The 17,963-nt window shown below is 36.4% G+C and overlaps 1 long non-coding RNA gene across 3 annotated transcripts in view; it reads right to left on the reverse strand.

Annotated features, from left to right (window-relative positions):
- The window catches only part of LOC129785124 (uncharacterized), a 176,572-nt gene that overhangs the window by 36,496 nt on the left and 122,113 nt on the right, over positions 1 to 17,963 (reverse strand). For 2 of the 3 annotated variants that reach the window (XR_008748728.1, XR_008748726.1), the window contains exon 5: positions 9,461 to 9,516. This is a non-coding gene — a long non-coding RNA (uncharacterized LOC129785124). The remainder of the gene's footprint in view (positions 1 to 9,460; positions 9,517 to 17,963) is intronic. The other variant, XR_008748727.1, reaches the window with a different exon arrangement.

The raw sequence follows: 17,963 nt of genomic DNA on the forward strand, positions 1-17,963 counted from the left end.
TCAATAGTTTCATACAAACTACAGACCCATCCCAAATATTACTCATCCAAATGAAAACAAGCTCCCTACTTCATACTGGTAGGTGGCAGAAGACTATAAAGCTTTTCTGGTTTTCTGCCTTCCCCAGATATGCTGGGGGACTTGAGACGGTTTTGTAGGCAGTATATTAGGAGTTTACAGTTGCCAGCCATCTATTCCCAGGTAAACCTCATATTTCCTGTGTTGTCAGACTAGCCCAAGCACTGTATTCTGTAAAGAACTGTATCTCCTTCAACAGACTCATTTAGTAACCTATTAATGGTCTGTGCTGTTACTCATCAATTCCTCATTTTCTTGCCAAGGCTCAAATGAGACACACACAGTGACAGACTCAAAATGAAACACACAGAATTATTATGCATATAAGACAATAAAAAGCAGGGGGATACAGCTTTCTTTCATGTAAAGAAATCCTTTGTATAATCTCAGTCTTAGGATTTCTTTCTCAGATTTCTTAACAATACCTAGCAGTTGTACAGAACTTTTCCATCAGTAGACCTCAAATTGCTTTACAATGGAGGTCAGTGTCATTACAGCACTGGTCAAAGCTGAATCTCAGGGGAACATGCCAATTTCACTGACTTCTGCTTCAGAATCATTTAACATTGGAACACTGCATTTGATGTTTTCATTTCAAAGAAACTTTCCTTGCTGTTCCCACACACATACTACCATTACAAGCTTTAGTATTTTCCTCTTTCTCCTTGAGGTAAGAGTTCATACCCTCTTGTTAATCACCCTGGGTAAACTAACTCAACAATATGATTTACTTTGAATAGGCTGTTCCTAAATTTTAATGGTCTATTATGCTTCCTAGCATGTCAAGTTACCCACCTTCCTCATGCTGTTCTGGCTACAGCCTGCGGTATGCAAAAAACCGTTTATGTCAACAACATTGAATGTTCAGATTCCTAGATCATATAAACTCTTCCTTACATTATTTACATTGCAAAAGCATCCCAAAGATCATAATGTAACCGCCCTTAACATCTTACTGCATTGCACAGATAATTTAGCTAATGCATTTTCTACTTTGTTTGAATTATGTTGTAATTTATCATAATTATTTCTTGCATTATTCTTAAAGGATTGCTTCTCAAATTGTTGCTACATATGGATATAAAGAACACAAGAATCATGCAGAGACACATTTTCCAGTATTCCAATATATGACACTCAACAACTGAGGAAAACTAGAATCTGAACAAGCTGTTTGCCCCAGTAAAAGAACACTTAGTTGTCATCAGGAGATGTTGTAATGTGCATGGTTAAAAATAGGGTTAGCAAATTTTCCCCTCAGCCATCCAAATATACCGGCATTTATTATTATTGGCACAAAAAATAGAGTTACTTTCTTTATGACTCTCATTTACATTTATGTAGTTTCAGCAGAAAGATTCTGAAAGAGTAAAAGATTCATAATATTCAAACAACTGGTTACTAGCATATAGACTGGATGAATCATCTGCACTAGGGCCTGCTCTCAGTTGAGCTGCTACAGCTTTATAAATAGTAGCAATAACCATAACAAAATAAATCCACTTCAGCAAACAATGTGACTGTATGCTCAAATTCCTTTTTACTGAGAAACTATACAACTAGTACGGAATCCTTAAAAAGTTTACTTTAAAACTGGCGGTGAAATTTCCATTGCTTTCCAAAATTAGGTTAGTTTTGCATGGTTTTGAAAATCCTATTCTTATACATACCCTTCAATACAGTTTTATTAGAGACTTAAAGTTAAGCATGTGCTGAAGTATCTTGCTAAATGAATAAAGACTGCATGACAGGACTGCATATAATAACAGGACATTGAATGCTGTGGGTCCCTGACAGTCTTATGTTTGTATTCATTGAGGACAATGAGAGCATCACAGCTATCACAGATAGCTTTTGAGACACTGACTCCAGCTTGTCCTGCCATAGATGGAATGTTCTTAATTTTGAAAACAGGGAACAAAAGACAGTCAGAGTTTCTGAAGTCACAAAATGGCACGGAAATCAACATTTCATTTCACATTTGTTTTCTTTCAAATGCCACCACATGGCCACAGACAACTTGTTAAATGTCTTTGCAAATGGCCACACACTATGTAAGTCTGCCTCAATGATGTTTCCTTCTTCAGCCAAAGGTGACATAATTGCATTGCTAATCCTAAAGAAAGACACGTTTACAAATTTCAGATGAGAGTATCACTGGACAGAGAAATTAAGTGGTTCTAGCACCTGATGTACAAATGAGGTAGCACTGGATCTCATTAACTCTCTCTGCTAAAACAGTGGAAGAAATCTAACCTGATATGAACAGTATAGGTTTCACTAAGTTTATGGAATTTTACTGAATGAAATCAGGTTTGCACTAACTATGGAATTTACAAGTATTTGCTAAAAAAATAGAATAAGATGGGTTGTTTTTTTTTAAAGAGCATTATGTCTGCAGATTTGTTCCATGACTTGCAATTTGAAAGGTATTTTAAAGGAAATATAGGTGTATTAATCCATGGTTTCTGACATCTATTGTTCATTACATTCTGTTGATTTGTCATCCAACAGCTAAACCAAAGGTACAGGTTTTATACAATATGCAATTCTGCAAAGGAAGCCAACTTAGATCATGATCTCCTCCCCACCTCCTCTTGATTCAGAAGCTATCTTTTAGTCTTTATACCTTATTTTAAAAGCACTTGTCCCAGCCTATTTTACTAGATATGAAATGTTAGATCTCAAAGGCAGAGTAAATTTTCTGGAATTTCTAAGAGGATAGATTTTAATCAAATGGCACATCCCTCAGGATATGATTGCAAGTGTTCTTTTAAGTGGAAGAAATAAAATATAACATCTGCTAAGCTTCTTGTGACTGGTTTCTAACTTTCATGGGTCTGGTAGAAAAGAAATGAAAAAATACTAAATTAATGGAAAAACACCCCATGAGTTCAAATGCCAGCAACTCATGGCCATCACAGACAATGCAGTATTAAATTGTGCTCTCGTAAAAGAGGCTGTTGTGCTTAACACCGTAATGGGTTCCTAATAAAAGAAGGGGCAAAGAACCTTTCATGGTTCCATATGAATGTAAATAGTAATCCAGTAAATTATTTTTTTCTATTCACAAATATATGATATTATTTGATTTGAGGTTGCTCAATCCTGAAAAAGAGCAATACAAGTCTTCCAGAAATATCTCCTGAATCTCAGTAGAGATTTTCAGTGCTAACAAAGGATTTTCACTGTGGCCTAAAGGAAAAAAAAAAAAAAAAGGCACAAACTACAATCCCTGACCACCACAACATACTGCTGTATGTTACTACCACTATGAAGTATTAACTTCACTGAGGAAATAATGTAAGTTTCTGCACAGCTGGAACTTTAGTTTTATTGATTGTTCCTCTAGATGCTAAGTCAGTCTAAAAATTCCTGTGGAAAACATCTCAATATAACATATTGGGAACTTCAAAATATATGCATAAAAGAATGATCCTTTATTTGTTGATAATGTCTTGCATCTGGTTTGGTTGGGGGTTTTTTTGGTCTTTTTAAATAGGTACATACCAGAATTCAAAATGTGACCATTATACAAAGAAGAAATTTCAGCTTGATTTCAAGGTAGGTGAGCTCAGGGTGGAAGTATGCTAATACAAATACAGAGTCAGAAATTAAGGCTGTTCATTGCAGAGACCAAGAGTATCTACCAGGCCTTAGAGAGATGGACTACCAGGTTTAAAAGACATTTCTTAAAAAACCTTAAAGTTATGCTTTTTTTAAAAAATCCAATCACTTTAGAGGGTAAAATGATGCAGCACCAAGTATAGCAGCTATTTAGAAGAAAATTTTCAAATATGTATAAAAGAGTAACAAGGTATTTTCACAGCTAGCTTCAAAACTGGCACCCGCATGTTTGACTGAGAGCATAGTGAGGTACACATTTCCTTAGAACTAAAGAAAAAGCTCTAAAAGCGTTTGATGTAAGTTAGGAAGGATCTTCCTGGTGCAGAAACTTCAGGACATCCTGAAGGCAGAGTGCATATCACTGAGAAATTCTACGTACATATATAATTTAGGAAAGACCACCAGCAAATTGCTGTAATTTTTGTTCCAACCATGTGGCAATCCAAAACAGTGATGAAACTAAAGCTTCTTTAGCCTCCCTAGGCTGCTACTTGTGTGCTGCACTGTAAATACTTAACCATTCGATGTATCAAGGCACGCAGAAAGGTAAGGAAAGTACAAAGCTCAGAATAACTTTCCCCCCACTCTACACAATTGTTTGGAAAACTGGAACACACAATTTTGTATTAAAAAAAATATCTGCCTATTAATGCTGATCTCAACCAGAACTACGCGTCTTATGAACGGAAAAGCCTGTTCTTCTGCTAACAAACTGCCTGTAGTTTTTCCTAATTCTGAATGCTTTCCTCCAATAAGTTACTTGTGCTTTTTATTGTAGAATAGTTAAGACATGATACCGCTTTTACTAAAGTCATTGGATGGTCATATGATCACAGGATAATTTGGGTTGGAAAAGACTTCATTTTGTTCAACCTCTTTCTCCTAGCTGAGCCAGCTATGAAGTCAAAACAGATTGCTCAGGACTTTATGCCATCTTTGATGCCTGACCTTATTAAAGCAGGCTCAAAAATTAAAGATAAATGGTGAGATGGGAAGTATTCTCAAAAGAAAACTTGAGTTTGTAGCAATCTCAAAGCAGAGGACTCTGGATTTAACTAATTATGACTAGCAAGGGCTAGTGTAACATCTGTAGATGTGATCAGATCATGTTTGTTGAACAGGCTGAGTAAGGTAAGAAACAGAGGAAAATACTCATTTGTTGAGTGAGTTCTTAGGTTTAGCTGTGAGGTCTGTGAAGCAACTAGATAAGATCTCTGTTAATTTAGTAATCTATGAATAAAATAAAAAAAGAGAAAGACACTCTAAGCTGTTACTATTATTCAACTGAACAGAGGCTTCTTAGCTGAGATTTTGAGAAGTCATTATAAGAGCAAGAGGTGACTGGATAAATTAAGAGCAGAAGCCAGATATGTATATATAGTCACAACAGAATTTTGACTGGCTAGTGACAATCGTCTTCTACGTCAAAAATTATGGGGAAGTTAGGCAAAATAAGTGATGACCTATGATCACAAGAGATAGACTATAGCACACTCAATGAGGGAAGCCAGACTTTTCTCTGGAATTCTCACTTTTATATCACAGCTGACATCTAGACATAAATGTGCTAGGGAGATGCAACCAAAGACCATTCTCTGATAACTCTGGGATTTAAAAAATGAACATTGAGCTGATAAAGAAATGAGACAAAAGTTTGGAAGAAACAATGGCTAGATTGAGAAGTAGTAATAACAAACTATAATCAAAGAATAAAAGCACTGCACAATTTCAAAATACTGCTGACATTAGAGGTCCTTAAAGACCAATACAAGTGGTGTGAATAGTTTAATATCTAAGGGATGCAAAGAGTCCAAATGAACCATAACATTTATTTCACACACACTGCAGAAGAATCATCATCTCCATGCTGAGATGATTAACTGAAAATCACATAAAGTTGAACAACAAACTGCCACAAACAGGAGTATTTTGACTTTCTGGACACAATCCAAACACTTCCAGGGTCAAATTTTTATATTTAGCAGCAGTCTATGATGAGAACAGATTGAATGTTAACATAAATCTCCTTTATATCACCAGCTTCCTGTAAAAGTGAGCTAGTGTAAATGAGAATCATATACTTTAAATCAAAGGAACAACAGACTAAGCAAAATAACTTCAGTCACATCTCAGTGAAATGTGAATGAAAATGTGAGCACACTAATTAGAGACTCCATTTTGAAAATTAACACTCAGTTAGAGAAAAGTCAGGACTATAGGAAAAGCACTGCAAGTGTCACAAAGCAATTTTGCCCCAGAAAGTAAATTTTACAATTATGTGGGAAATAATTAAACAAAGCAGGAAAAGTGGGGGGAAAAATTGAGTGAGAGCCCTAGGCTTATATATCCCACAACCAACACTAAATACACTAAATACACTAACAAAAAAGGGTCAACATTTATGAATGACCATTTGCAAAGACTAACCAAGCTTATGAAAAAGGCTTTGGGGAGCAATAAAATATTCAACAGTGAGAAGTCTGAAAGGACAACAAAATGAAGATGAAGACACACTCATGATAGGAAAGGCTAAGGTAGAAATTAAAGGATAATTACACACTGTTTAGAAAACTACTAGGGTATTTTCCTGCCAATTAAATAATGAGATGTCAGTAAAAAAGAAAACTGACTCTTAAAAGACAGGCTGAGTAATTTATTGAGAGTACAGGATGATTCTGCTCAAATAATTACTTAATCATTTTTACCAACACTTGCAAAAAATGTTATGTTGAAAACTGCCGAATAGATATCTCTCCCAAAGAAACAAACCTGAATTATAAAGGAGATTATCAAGAAAGACACATCCCAATACTCACATCTGGCTGTAATGCATACAGCAAAAAGCTTCATGTGCCAAGCAGAGGTGCACTTTGTCCTTTGCTGCTGGGAACTGATTATAGCCTCCTCCATGTAAAATAGCATGGTGTCTGAGCAACAGTATTTATAACAGCCTCCAGGAGAAGTTAAGAAGTCATTATGACAACAGGCTGTGAGAGTGCAGTATGTTCTATTCCTATCTCTTCCCTCTCTCTACTTTCTTGACAGATAAAATTAATGCAATTCATTCCATATCATTCCTTCTCACCTCATTTGCTATTTCTGCATGCCAGTGGAATTCCCAGCTGTCTAGAAGAAGAAAGTTCAGGCAGCTTCATCAGATTCTAGTTGCCAGTTTGTAAGATTCTGTGTCCAAGTCCTAATTCTAAAGGAAGTTGCAAGGGCAGGAGGTATTGATTTTCAAGTGTTCACGTATTAATCTTCCTTCTTTGAGGGAGAGAAAGCACCAGTGTGGAGAAATAAAAATATATCTTTGTTGATAGCATACTGGTTGTACCCATTTCTAGAGCCATCCAGCCAAGACAATGCATATTTCCAAGGCTGAATGACATTCCAGGTGTAATGAAATAATCACATCTCTATCACAAAATATCTTCCTGTTTTTGTTTTAGTTTGTCGTATAGGCAAATAAGTTATATAGGTAGAAATGTTGACATAATTTTCTGCACATTTTTACCTAACCCTATTCATGGCAGTGCCTATTTACCTTAAAGGGTGTTACGAGAATGACTTTGTCTACATTTGTAAGGCACTTTGGAAGAGAGAATACAATATCCAGCATGAATGCTGAGTTCTGTTGTTCCTGCTGTATTTGAATCTTACAAAACAACAACACAAAAAAAATCACTGCAGAGGAATTTTTTAAAGGCTTTTAAACATGAGCAGTGTTAAATCATGAATTGCCTCTGTTAATTGCCTAAAGAATGTATATTCAAGGAAGGTACATCAGTTCTGCTACAGTTCTTATACCTGACCTACACTTACTTATGCCACTGGTATACAAACCATGTCCCCTAAATATTTAATTAAAAGTACAGCCATTCTATCATATTGATCTCCTTCCTTCCAGTTTAAATTATTCCAGTCTTAGATAAGATGTAACCCTGGAATAATACATGATCACAGGTTTCCATCAGGTGCTGTGCAATGTATCTTAACCCCTTACAGAAATGAACTGAACCAGTCTGTAAATCTGCCATGCCTTTGGGCTGTAAGAAAGAACTGAAAAGGACAGAAGAGCAATATAAACAAATCTCAATTACTCAGCACTTACTGCAATGCTTTTTAGCTATAAATAGGAATAATACATGACAACTTTGGGAAGAAGTGGATTACCAGCCATCTCAGTAATACCCAAGAGGCAACACAATCTCTGACCATCATTTATTAAAAATGAGGGTGGCTAAAGGGAAATTTCATCCACAACAAGGTTAGCACAGTTTTTGCTCCTTCAGCAAAAGGAAGTTCCCTATTGATTTTTCGAGTGGCCTGAGTCCCTACAGATCACAGAGGTCTAGCCTGAATCACAGCGATAAGGTCTGGGACAGAAGTGGACCAGAAGCTATTCCCACACCAAGCTCATTAACCACAAGGAGCGTATTAAAGCCATTGACTTCAATGAAATGACATCAGTGCAAATTAGAAGTGCAACAGCTCAAACAAGTCAGGCCACCAGATGGCAGATCATTAATAGTTTAAAGCTGAGTTTGGGGTCTAGTCATTATTTCACATTCCAAAGTTTCATAAATATTAAAAGCAATGACTTCATATAATAAAGCAACACTGGGTTTATAGAAGAATGGACTGTTCTGGACAGAAACCCTTGGATTTTTGAAATAAATCTATATATTTTTAAAAAGCCTCCTGACTGCAATGCCTTCTATGCAAAATCTATGAAACACATACAGGTTTACAACTACCTGTAACTGCTGTTTCTTAGCTGATATTTGGCCATGCAGCAACCATAATAAATTTGAGAAGAGACTAAGAAAAAAGACCTAATCAAAAAGCTTTGTTAAGCCTTCATAGTGAAAAACGAGGCTGAGAAAGTGAAGTGAAGCTATATATATTTGGTACAGAGTGGATACAATGGCGGTACATTGTCCCTGCTGTCTGTCATTAACAGATCTCCAACTAGTTTATATTTAATGTGCTAAGGCTCTTACATTTCTCTATCACCTTACTGCTTTATTATTGAGCAAGATATTTAGCATATGCAAACTGGAATAGCTTCATTTAATTTAATGGGGCTATAGCAACAGATGCAGGCCAGGGTTCCAGTTCTTACTTGTTGAATAGATTAGTAGCTTTGTTTTCTATAGTGCACTGTGAGAAAAACTTCAAGTAAAAAATTCTTCTCCATGGCAGCTAGGCAAACTAAAGTACCAGGCACAGTGTGTCATCATTACTATTGGGTGACCAAATGGACTTTGGAGGTTCTAATCAAACCTTATCTCCCAACAGCAAGAAAGTTTCTATGAACCTTGAAGTCCTGAAGTTTTATTTGTGTCAACAGGAACCCTTTTTGTTTATCAAGTTCTAATAATCATATTTGGATTTTGGATTTTTGATGGCTCAAAGAGGGCTTTAGCATAGCAGACAAAGGAAAACTGTGTGGTAGCACTCATATCTTACATTTATTTCAATTCATAGGAGCAAGTCATGCCAGAATTTGGGATCTGATGCTTTCTTTTCAGCACTTTTAAAAAGAAAACAGAGTTGCTCCTTCCTAAACTCTAAGCTACAACTATCAGTTTCAGTGAGTCACTACTCTCCAGGAACTGAGGCAGCAGCAGCAAGACTTACACAGCATACACACGCATAAGCGGTAGTGTTACAGGGGCTTATTCTCAGAGCATCCTTTCCTTTGTTGTTAACAGCATAGGTATAAGTACTGAAATACTGTAAAGACCCCTACCTGTGACATTCACCAACACACATGTGTTTCTTTCCTCTGTGCTTCAGTTTCTCCACCTGTAACATAAGGATAATGCTTATCTACCTCACCCAGAACTTCTGAAGGAACAGCAATGAGCCAGAATTCCAAATAAAAATATTATAATGCAATTCAAAGACTGCAATGCAATATGTAACAGTATGCTCATCTGAGTTGCATTGTATTGGTGGCTGTTGGCCTAAATCTGTTCATCTCAAAAATCTAGAACATCTGTTCTGAGTCCTTCAAAAAACAGATGGTCATGTTAGTGAAAATGAGGCAGGAAGATTAGAGACAAACCCATTACTATTTCACAAGCTCTTCTGAGTTTTTGTGCAAAGTCTGCATTGCCTACTAAAGCAAGAGAAGACTAGCTTTATACAAAATATAGATGAAAGAAGTTGCTAGAATTAGTGTTGAATAGTCAGATCCCTCTCTCAGTTATAACTGTGCATTGAAACTGACACAGCTGTACCATGAAGTGATTAAATAGAGTTTTTTTCTTGAAAGATAACTGTGGTTATTTTTCTTTTCTACAGTTTCTTTTTCTTGACGTTCCCTTTTACCAGAATGTCCAAAGAGGGAACGGATTATCTGAATCTACTCCAAGAGAGCTTGGGGTATCCTGTGTTTGTAACCACAATGTACTGTGCACATACATACATACAGCAATCTTACTTATTTAGGTATCAGAGGATTTGCATCAGCCTTCACCAGAGCTGATGTTCTAGGCTGCACCTTGGAAGTCAGATTTCATGAAAAGTACTTATAATGGTGCATAAGAACCATAAGGTGATCATTTTGCTCAAAAGCTCAAAATAAAAAGACCATTGAGCAACATTTCATTGATGCAGAATTTATTTTTTCCAGAAAGCTTTTAAGACTTCTGTTATATAACTGAATCATAGCCAATCTTAGATAATGAATACACTGTAGAGTTGTATTTTTATTTTTTTTGTGAGCAGCCGAGTTCATCTAGATATACAATATATGTTACATGTACCATATACAGATTTGCCCTTGTGATGACATAATTCAAAACTAAAAATTAGAGTCCAGGAAAAGCATGTAATAAATTAATGAAACTTAATGAAAAAGTATATTTTTGGCTAGATTTTTCTTTGTATTTTAATATAACTAATTTACTAGGCTCAGTTGAATGTTAGAATATATTTTTTAAGCACTGACATATACACTCTCTGCAGCTCTGGAGACAAGGCTTTCAAGACTTGCTCTCCCACTCCATTTGAACACCAGGACTGAAATAGCAGCAGGAGATTTACAAAATCCTGACATGCCAGGCAATGAAGTAACTCTTTTCCTTGCTCCTTGGGGAAATCCAGTGGGATTAAAAGGAAAATAATTGACCATGTTCTTATTAGGCTGGCAAGCATGAATCTCTGGAATGGGATCAGACATTGGCTGTCAAGGGTTCAGTGAAGTTGTATAATACTCCAAAAGTATACAGCTGTCTCCAGGAAGAATAATGCAATATGAAACTGTTTTTCAAAACAAAAAGCCCACAATTTAAAATCAGGGTCTGACGTAAATCCAACAGGATTATGTTGGGTGTTACATGAGGGATAGAATTGGCCTCGTTACCTTAACAGTAAAGTGGATTGCTCATTTTAAAACAGCTACCATAATTTGTAGTGAAGAACACATGGTCCATAGTTAGTTAATTATAAAATAGTTAAAACTGTGCCTTTCATGATAAAATTAAAATCTTGATTTGGTTAATGTTTTCAGCTATGTCATTAATTATCACTCATTTCAGACTGGAAAATAGTTTTCAAAAAAGCAAGCTAGCTTCAAACAAATCTAAACTGAACTTATTATTGCACAGGATTTCAGTCATAGCCAGTTTTATTCTCATTCCTAGTTAGGTATAAAGGAACAAACAGGTTCCGTTCCTTCAATAGTGTTTTGAAATCCACAAAAACACGGAAGCAGCTTGTTAGCATAGCGGTATAACATATTCATTATATGCCAGCTGAAGTATTGCAAAGTTTGCATCAGTTGTCATGAAGATAGATTGATATTAGATAGGATTCATTACATTTTTACACCATTCTAGCCTGTAGTGTCCCTGCTTTCAGGCTAAGTAAAGAGCTATTTCCACAACAACTACAGAACAATTCATTTCTATCCTTCCAGAATACACAACATCATTACCTCAGTGCCAAAACAGCCTTCTGATGGAAGGCCCTTCTAAATGATAAATTGCACATTCAAGAAATGTAGCTTAGAAGACTATAACTCCAAAACTGTACTCTCTTATATTCCTAACCTGTATGTGTGGATAAGCTGATGAGTTTCAATTTTAGTAACTATATTTTACTACTGGATGTACATGTCTATTATGTAAATACTTTCAATAACAGTGCACAGATACCTTGTACATTCAGCTGCAATCAACTAATCAGGTACGTTTGCGTTCCCATATTTAGTTGCACCCACAGTCATGCGGAATGTACATACAACTTAAAAATCATACTTTTCTGCATGTATTTGCCAAGTTTTAAAGAATGTAGCCAAAATTGTGCAATCTAGCATTACCTAAAAACTTGACCCACCATACATATAGCTATATTTAAAAACTGCACAAACACTTCTGAATACCAATTACCACAATCAAACATTCGTGAAACTGCATGCTGCACGTGCAACTGAAGCTACAGGAGTGATGAGCGTTACCCATCTGATTAGCTATGTTCTTTCATGTTTCAGATTTCCTGAATACACATGTACCCCAAGATAAATTATCAAAATCTAATCAAAAATTTATAAATCCCCCACTATTTAAGACTCTCTAAAGAGTAACAAATGGTGATAAAACAGAGGTTCATCAACATTTCCATTAGGAAGTATATTGCTCAAATGTTTAACAGTAATTAAACCCATAAAAAGTGCTTTAGTTATTTATTTGCATTTTTACTGGTCTCTAATACAAGCACACCATTCAAGACCCTAGGTGCCCTTGGCAGTGTTTTGAAGAAAGTAATAAAAGATAATAATACCTACCTCTTATACAGTGTTTTCACTAGTAGACCTTAAAGTGCTTTACAAAGGAACTAAGTCTCTTTATAGTCTTTAGTTGCAGCAAGTGAAAATCATGTCTATTCATGTGTATTCATATTTTGTGTCTAACAGTGGTGCACTAGCCAGATACGTTATGATTATCTTAGAGACAGCTCAGTTTAAAATTACATCTACTCCAGTTTATTACACTCCTCAGAATTTGTTTTCCTGAAGACTGGAAGAAATTGTGAAAAATGTTTGCGTGTTTCAGGACTGTCAAGTGTAATACATGATGTATTCACATTCCTGGAGGCTTATAAAAGCTAACATTCAGATCTCCATCCCCAGATTGTCTTTCCTTGGTGCCAGGTAAGAAAACAACACGAGCCTCTCTTGCCTACAGTACAGAAATAATAATAATTAAACCTCTTTAATGGATGCACTGTTTTAAAATTTCAACGCCTTTATAGTTCAACTAATTTCCCTACTCAGAGACCTTGTGGTTGAGATTTATGCATTAAACAAGAACTGTGATCACAACACAGTAACATTTTTTGAAATGTAACTAAATTAGCTTCATGGAAGAGAAAACAAATTCTTCAAAGAGGACAAGATGTTCAGTAGTTGTCAAGTAGTATTCCAATTTTAGGGAAATTGCAAATGCACTTTGGGTCCTCATCTATTTTTACTTATCTGTATGTTTGCCTTGTCTCACTCAAATGTATATACAGTTTGAATTACATCTCCATCTGTTGAGAACTATGGGATGTTGAAAACTGTGCTTTCATGATGATTGAATGATCTAATCCAGATCTCAGCTAAAGACCATCATAATTACTCAGGAAACTTAACTCCCAAGTTTCTTTAACCACATGTTAGGCTTTGGTTAACCTCTCATTTAGGAGAAGATAAATTAATCATGGAATTTCCCTTGCCTCAGATTAGGCTGAGGCTCACAGTATATCAACCATGTTATATCAGTTAGTCTTATATGCACCTGTACTTTCCTCCACAATAACAATTTTGATAATAAAAGAGCCCTTTTTCAAACAACAAATTATTAATGAGTAGAAAGCAAGCATGTCTTACTAACAGTGAAAAATGCTAGACACACCTAACTTTCCTCTTAACGCTTACCAGTACCAACCTACCAGGCTAACCAATTCCTACAGAAACTTCTACAGACTATCTTCCATGAAGTGCACTCTGCAAGTGGTGCCCATGACACCTCCTGATCTTCCGCATTTTTTTTTTTTTCTCTTGAGACGACCAAATATTTTACATCCTTAGAATCTCTTGCTTCCTGGGCAAAGGCCTCAAAAATCACACAGAGACATGATTGCCTCATCTGGCAAGTCATTTTTACCTCTCAGATATTTTTCTTCATGAATCCAGTGTAAGGTTTAGAGCAGCAAAATTCCATCCATGAATGTCTATCACAGACCCTGGCTCCGTACTCATACCGGGGTTGCTGTCAAGCATCTTATGCTTCCTACCTCCCCTGTGTTTTAAGAAAACTTCCCACCTCCTTCATGTTTCAACTCTCTCCCATGTTCCCTTCTCTCCTCTCCCACGATGTCTTCCCCTCCTCCCAACATCAGACACTCCCAACTCATTCTGAAATGTCCTACCACCCACTCATACTCCTATGCTCCCCCTTTTACAATAGCAGAGACCAAACTTTTCTGACTTTTCCCCCTTTTGCAGCACCTCCCCATCTATCAGTTTTCAACTGCCTCCTCTTTTCAATTACCTTTTGCTACTCAGTGTCCCAAAATGCAACAAAAGACCTATCATATACTAGATGACTCCACATACTTTGACACACATAGTGCACCTCAAAAGATAGCCCAGGCTGGCTGGCTCATTCAGAGTTCATCATTTCCATCACGCAGCTGTTCTGTTAGTGTGGATGTACATCTTGGCTGTTTGGCCACCCGCCTGGTCAGTCAAACATTTGGTTGTGGTACTGCCTGTCAGTCCTCAGGTGAACCAAATAATGCCGGCTGCCTCTTAACTGTTGATATGCCAAAGAAACTGCCCTGCAAAGCACATGCTGCACAAGTCTGTCACAGAGTCTCAATCAATAACCTATCAATATTTCTAGGTTTTTACACAGCCTCATCTGTGGCATTCATAACATTATTACATTTCAGCTCCCCTTCTGTCACAATCGTATGTGACATATTACATTTTATTTTAAAATATGTACATGCCCTAAGTTGCTTGAGAATTCTAAACAGGATCTTCACAAAGCTACAGAACATATGTTTGCTTCTACTAATTGATATAAACTGTTTTCCCTTTTAGAGAGCTCTGTACGAAATAACTCCAAAATAATTGGATTTAAACCACAAAACAAACTGTTTCAAGGTGGAATGGATGACAACAGTGTGCTGATTGATCAGCCCATTACAAAGGAGGGATCCAGAGGGATCTAATCTAGTGATGGCAGCTGTTGCTCTGTCAAGATGTGACTAAAGCATGATGCTTAGTTTCCCTGCCTACATAAATGGCAATAATGTATGTCTATCTATTCTGAAGATTTGCCATCAGATTCTAGCACTCTTGTATAGGTGATAAAAATTATAATAAGCCCACGTTCAAATAGTTAAAAACATTGTATGTATTGACGTAAGAGTAAGATTATGCTATGTAGAAATGTTAACACAAAAATATGGATGAAAATTGACTTGCACAAACAAATATGTTAATATAAATAAAATATGCTTTATAGAAAGTTAAATAAAACTGCATGGCATGGTTGGAAAGCATGATTCTTTTTAAAAAGAGAACCAATGCAGCAATACTGAAGAAATAAATATCTAGAAGAAGCGAACAAAATCTTGGTAAATTATTAAAATCTCCTCTTGAAACAGACTACACTTTTTTTATGCAATGAGTCCTTGTAAACCAAATACTTATGAAAGGAACCCTCCATCCCATCTGCAGCTTCATCCCATCTTCTCAAGCTGGAGCTGCACTGGGAAGGGCAGTGGAATTCACATGGAGGGCTGTGCTGCATACCCTTGTGCCTCAGTTCCCAGCATTATCAATCATGTAAATGGCCAAAATGGCTATGTGGATTTGCCATACTGTTGCTATACAGAACAAAACTTCAGGAGAATGTAAGGATATGTAAGCCATTGAAGATTTCCAACAAAGCCTCCAAAAAAGAAATCAAAAGCATTTCTCCATAACAAACCTTAATTAAACATAGGATGATCTTCCTATGGGTTAAACATACTCTGGCTACAGGGACAAGGGACCCTGCAGTACCACAGTGCAGCCAACCAAATCTTGACAAGAGGCCACTGCTCTACATGATGATTGTAGTCATTAAGGCTGATAGAGAACCTGCCATATAGCAGGACCTACAGAATTTATTAATACAACTTTTTTTAAAAAAAGTTTGCATTATTAATATAAATGGGGTTTTCAGCTTGGGTACCAGAAGAAATGGTTACAGCAGGAGCAGTAATGCAATACAGGAAATAAATGGACCCATAGAAACAAACATTTTACACATTTGTAGGTTTGATACTACTAAAAGACCATCATAACCAGAGATTAGATTTTAAAAAGCAAAGAAGGTGGAAAAATATCCCTGAACTGTGCCAAAGATACCTGGAGTGGAACTGAAAGTGCCAGAATCTGCTGTGTAGTAAAAAGTCAGTTTCAGCTTCCTTATAAATCAGTAGGATTTGCCTTGACTAGAAGAGGAACAGGATCATACTCTAAGATAAAAAGCACACACTAGTAACTATGACCAGCATCACTAGGATTACTCACCAACTCTCCAAGCTTTCAGAGAGCTGATAATTTAATGGAAATTTTTAAAAACAAAGCAAAACAGAAAAAGATGTCAAAACGAAAAGAATGTACCTGATCTGTTTTCTCCATTTCCCTCATAATGTCTCACTTCTTCCTTACTTCAGGTAGTTCAAATAACAGGATTTAAGATTTGGTTTTGCAATCAAAATATAGTCACCCCAAACCCAAGGGTTAGGGCTGGAGTAGGAAGCATCTGTACAGAATCCTTTCTTGCACCTGCTACTCCCAAAACCACAAAGGAAACCTAAAGCAAAAGTCAAAGAATTACACTGCATGTGCAAATTTTCACTTACAAGGGACTACCTCCCTTTTTCTTCCCTACAGTTGGTACTTTTTAAGTGCTTACTGAAATCTACTTTATTTTTTCAGCTAGTGAGTGTTTAAACTGACTGTCACATTCGTGTTAGTAATGTAATGGAAATCAACTTTTTCCTACAAATCCCATCCCTCCAAAAGAGAAGGATTACTGGTATAAGTAAGATTGCCTACAAATGCAATGGAAAAGAAATATTTATGAAAGTGGCAAAGGGAGCAGTCTGACGAATGATCAAAAGATTTCAGAGTACACACAACAAAGGAGCTGAGATTCTCACACATACAGAAATATGAGAGAAAAATGTTTTCCTGGGGATAGCACCTCCAATCATCACATAGAAATGAACATAGAAAATACACTTTTTTATGGATGATTTTGCTTTGCAGCAGGAAGAGGGTTTTAAGGTAAATGGAAAATGAGGAAAAAAATAGTTTAAGTATTTTTCAGTAAATGCATACGAGCATATTCCCATTGGTCACAATGTAAAGCACCTAACATATCCCAGGCATCAGAACAACACACAAACAGGGGTCGTGTCTTGTTTTATCAACTCAAATATTCACAGGCAAGAAAAAACTGCAAAAGAATAATAATTTACAATAGCCTGGAAGCTGTTAATTTAAACTGCAAAGAAGAAAAATGTATCTGAACAGCAACAGTGGATCTTCATGTAATGTAGAAAAAATGGGCAACAAACTGATTTTCTCTGGAATCTTTGGAAGCCAAAGGTTTGCAAAATTAATTAGCAAACATGTTAATTAAGGAGTCAGGTCTCTACCACAGTATCATCAGGCTTGGCATGGTGGAAGACTTTTCAACCCATTTTAAATTTATGACCTTGTTGCTTTTGGTTCATGCTTCTCAAGCAGCTTTGATCTCAGAATGGGTCCCATGTTTAATTTTGTTTCCTTCTTGCTCTGTACTAGTAAATTTCTATCTAAATGTTACGGTGATGCAGCGCAATGAGATCTTGGTACAGAATGTTATTTTCTGATTAATTCTTTTGCCATAGTGGCCTTACCTGTAAATATTTAACCCACACTGAGACTCTCAGAAGAATGCACGAAGTAACTAAGATGAAAGTGAAATAGCATTTCCGTGAGTCAATTATACTTTGAAAATTTTGAGTTCACCCTATTTACAACCCTTCTTTGTGATTCCTTGTGACAATCTGAGTTGGAACAGAGTCCCACCATGGGTCAGAGGAAATAATAGATTCTAACTCTCCCTCTTCCCCCACCACAAGAGGAAATAATAGATTCTAACTCTCCCTCTTCCCCCACCACAAGGAATAAAAAATTTCCTCAGTATCTA

Source organism: Falco peregrinus, chromosome 9 (assembly GCF_023634155.1).
Source record: "Falco peregrinus isolate bFalPer1 chromosome 9, bFalPer1.pri, whole genome shotgun sequence".
Taxonomy (NCBI): domain Eukaryota; kingdom Metazoa; phylum Chordata; class Aves; order Falconiformes; family Falconidae; genus Falco; species Falco peregrinus.